Source organism: Atta cephalotes, assembly GCF_000143395.1.
Source record: "Atta cephalotes unplaced genomic scaffold scaffold00019, whole genome shotgun sequence".
In the NCBI taxonomy this organism is placed as follows: domain Eukaryota; kingdom Metazoa; phylum Arthropoda; class Insecta; order Hymenoptera; family Formicidae; genus Atta; species Atta cephalotes.
Window position 1 is genome coordinate 548,581 of NW_012130083.1, and position 5,188 is coordinate 553,768.

A 5,188-nucleotide genomic window follows, 5' to 3' on the forward strand; every position below is an offset into this window, starting at 1 on the left:
ATGTGTGTGTGTATCTCACATTTCTATTTTTTTATATTCAATCACATTTTGAATATTCTTATAATGTTATTATAAAAAAGTGTCTTTACCGATATTAGAGTTTATTTGGCAGTAGATACACTATTTCTAGTCACATGAAATTACGGGTTCAAAGTTCTGTTATTTTCTGATCAATCAGGGTCAATTGCCGAGTCGCGAGCGTTAACAAGCGGAAAGTTCGTTGGTAAACCGATTGTGAGACCATATCGGTTTTCATTACCGTTCTCAGTACAATTTGCATTGCTAATTAATATTCAAATCACCAAGGCTATTCTATGTCAAATGTTTGAAAAATTACTTGCATATTCGTCAATACCGCGAAATTTAATACGCTTCTAGAAGAGTTTCTTTTCTGAAGATAGATAAAATAGCATCTCATAAACGATAATTTAGATCGAAAGATATTTGATGAGGAAAGCTACAATTGGACTGATCTCTATCATTCTATATAAAGTCCAACAGTTAATCAACGTAATGGAATTCGATATAGCCAATACATAAGCGAAAGGACGTTTAGAAATTGGATCAAGGATTTCATCAAATTCGAAATTTTTCAATTCCGTTTTAATTGGAGTACTTCTTACTGTCACAATTATTTAACAGTATAACATATGCTGAATGAATGTAATTAGTCGCATCAACAGTGGATAATTCGCATTTACCGACCATTATGACTACGCACGAAATAGTCGACAGATGATACATGCTTTTATGTTATTAATAGTTCTTATATTTAGTACATCTAATTACGTGATTCACCGAGACATTCGCGAAAATGCAAACAAGAATTCGAATATACAGCGATGCATGAATATCCTTAATCAGCGATCGGTAAGAGATGTGTAATGTGTTTGTTTAATTTTTTGCTTTTGTCAGATTTTTCTTTTTCTGAATTTCCCTCGTTGATTTTGTCTTTGTATAATACAAACATAATTGATGGTTTTTCTTTATAACTGAAGAAATTAAAAAAATTCTTTCCTCTTTGGCAATCACGTAGAAGAACGAAATAAATTTTATAACTGCTTTATGTCGTATTTAAAGTGTCATAACAAACAGTGTCTAAAATTCAATCATCCTATTTTTACCGATTGTCAAATGAACTACATATGTTCGAGCATAACAAGTCATTATGATATTAAAATGATGTCAAAATAACTCTAAAATGATCATTAAAAATCATTTTTTAATTATTTCCGAATCATTTTAATGTTATTTTAACGTGACTTGCTGTTTTTTGCTTGAATGTAGCATAGAATGTCTCATTATACTAACTATACTAATCTGGATTTATTTCGTGCAGTTCAGAGAACTGGCCGATAAAAACCTTTGAATCATATCTAACCGGTTTGGTAGCATAAGAAAAATTAAATCTATCCTGATATTCAATATTAAATGTCATTCAATCATGAACACTGGAGGAATTAAAAAAAAACGATCTTGTTCGCGTCTCTATTCTCATCTTGATAAAAAAATTATATTATTTGACTTTTTTGAAACTCGTATATTCGAAATTGTTGATGCATTACTAACCTTGGAGCAAAAATTAAAACTCGAAACTATTTCATTCCAGTCCGATTCTAGATTTCTGTTGTACCGGGTACTGCTACACTATATGGCGGTGTTTTCAAACCGCAATCCTTTTTCCTCCAAATGACAAACAGTGATTGTCGTTTTTTTTTTNTTTTTTTTTTTTTTTAACAATATCAATACGTCTGTTCTATTTTTTCCTTCTCTCTTTCTTCGTCTCTTCCCTTCAAATTCCAGATCTTTTTTTATTGATTATTCGCGAATCACATCGTCAATACAATCGTAGCATTCATTATCTCGGATGAATAGAGAATCAATAGTAAAAGAGAGGGAAAATAGTGGGAAAAATGTTTAAACTACTTTTCGAAAATTTGCCGACTGAATATCCAATCTCACGCAATAGATTCCTATCGGGAAGTTTTGACCGTTTGATTCCTCGTGAGACACATGGCGCGAGATTTCACCGCGCGATGACGCCAAGAGTATGGAATTCCTAGTATTCCTCAACGACGGTGACATATGCTCTTCGCTGTCCTTGCCTTTCAAGCGCGTGGATGTCAGGCTATCATGCACTAACAGACGCGAGCGAAGTGGGACACGTCCGTAAGCAACGACCGCGATCGACTGAGCCGCAGCTCGACAGTCTCGACACCGTAGCGACGATTACGTCGCGAACACAAATCACGCGTACTTTCGCTTAAAAAAGGCACCATTGACAGTAGCAGTTAGTATGTACAGTCGAGACACAACAGCTTACAACGATTTAAGTTATCGATCAAGAGATAACTAACTGAGGAACTTATAGGCCGGTATTTGTAATCGGCTTTTATTTTAAAATTAAGTGTAATATCTTAAAATTCTAATTTGATTCTATGATATCTTAAGATTGTACTTAAAACGATCTTAAATAAAGAACCAGTGAATACCGGTCTAAAGCACTACGAGTCGCACTACACATTAAGGATTGCGAATTAGAGAATTGCGAATTACAAAATCCAGTCGAAATCAGAATGAAATTAAAATTAATTATTTAACTGGCCGAATTCTAATCTTTAATTCGCAATCCTTATAGCGTTTTTGATCGTAGCGGCTTTGAACTGATCTGAGTAGATTAATGACGTCACATGCTCTACCAATAATAGAGTATGCAATATCTCATTAATCCAACCCAAATCGGTTTAAATCTGGGCTACGGTCAAGAACGCTATTAGTCAATATATATAGCGTAACATGGTTCTCCACATTTGCAGCCGTATTATGTCTATGACGTTATTGTGAGAAATCCATTAAAAATTCTTTCTTTTTATATTTCATATATCAAAAGATTAAACAGATTTTATAGTGTAAAACATAAATTAGTTTTATGTATACACCATACGATGATATAGAGTAGTAGTTAGTCATATTAAATATTTCTTCTTTTACTATTCTATATCAATAAATACATGATTTAATATCTGCGTATATCAACGTGTCCTACTAACAGAAAAGATAATAGTTTGTGAAAAGAGGGATTTTTTGCTATCACTAAAGAAGTTCCGAAATGTACGAATTGTATGTAATTGAAATGTATATCGTAAAGGGCTATTTAAAATCGCGTAGTGTATCGCTTATCTTTTGAAAACATCAGGAGTATGGAAAAATTGTTATCAAAGACAAACCCGAAAAATCTTGTTAAGTAAGGTATCAAGATATTCCGGGAATTAAGTAATAAAAGACTGTATTAAGACGATACTAACACGTACAACTTGATAACATATATTTATTATTCAAAGAGTTGAAAACTAATGATTATTTTGTATCGGACTTGTCGTTCGTCAATCGTTTGAAAATCTCGTACAAGTTATATATTGTTACTGAATAACAATATAGTCCTTATTGTTTAATTCCGAAGATGTTTAATATTAATCTTGTTTAACAATTTTTTATCAAATAAAATGTAATAAAATTTATTTTTTTTAATTACAATTTCTCTTATATTTCCAATATTTCTTCATGATACTCGTTTCCGCCTTATAGTTCTTCTAGAATTTGTACATCTCTCGAAACTTCATGTTCAACTAAAAAACAGTCAAAATTTAACATTTTTTTTACAGTTTATTTATTAGTATATATGAATCGAAATGAGAATCTTAGTGGACAAAAAATTTTTACGAAAAAGTACAGAAAAACTACATAGATTAAGATTCGTTGTTTTTCGTAGATATTCGTAATGAGACGTAAAGAGATTCGTTTATCTTAGAAATTCTCAGTTTTTTGTAGATACTCGTGATACACAAGATATGAAAAAATGTTCCATAAAAACTTATAATATGGCGTCAGAAGACGTATACGGAAATGATGAAGGATTTCTTGATTTTTCAAACAAACAATGCTACTATACGTTCCATTACAAATATCTACGAAAAACTAAAAATTTCTAAGATCTTGTCTCAATCTATATAGTTTTTCGTAAACATTTTTCCGCCAAGGAGTCTTAGATATCTTCACTAGTTTAATTATTATTAAATCTGCATGGTATGTAAAAAGTGGTATGTAAAAAAAAATGAATTTGTTGTAGATTGCAAGAAGGAATTTTCTCATTTCTGATGTCAATCAAACAAAATGGTTACGTTAAAATCGAAACTGTAAGGATTGTTTTGCCGTTTTGTTAAGCAGTTTTGATACTCAAATGCGAATCTGTAGAATAAAAAATGATAACCTCGCCGAATATGGCAAATGATAAATAATTCTCTCCTTGCAACATCGATATATAATTTTTTCTTAGCAAATCTTTTTAGCCATTTAAACACAAATTAAATGAATTAATCGTCAATCAAGTTAGTTTCTTTTTACGTTTTCTTCTGAATTTTAATTGTACTGTTAATGTTTTAATATATTAATATCAATTTGAAAAAGAATTGCAATAATTCATTTTGAATGAACGTTTTCTTTATTAATATTATTATAAATGTACAATATACAATTACACTTAGTTCGATTCACGATATATCAATAAACGAACGTTATCCTTTCACTTTATTCCTTCTGTATAATGAAATAATGATAATTATATATTGCTAACGAAATTTAAAAGCTAATAATTATGCTTAATTTGCAAACGCGAAATTTTTTATATTACGCAACATGTAACATCATTGAAGTGGAATGTAATCTTTGATATATAAAACTATTATATGATATGATCGTGTCCAATATTGCAATTATCAAAGTCACTCGCGTAAGCTTTTCGTGTTTCATTTGTTCAGTTACGAACAAGTTTTAGTTACAACCTTGTGAGCATTCTGTGTGAATTTTTATATAAAATATATCTATATAAATTTATATAAATTTATATATAAATTTATATGTCTATATCTGTGTTCAAAACTTGCACTAAGTGCGAATATTGCACTGTGAAAAAAGTAGAATCATTATCTACAACTTATGTACACGCATTTTTTTTCTCAAGCGATCAATATTTGTTTGAATATATTGATGAAATATTAAAATTGCCCATGAAATTTATTCTGTGTCATTGACACACACATATATATATATATATATATATATATATATATATATATATATATAATAATAATATATATATATATATATATAAATTAAATTAATACTACTACTA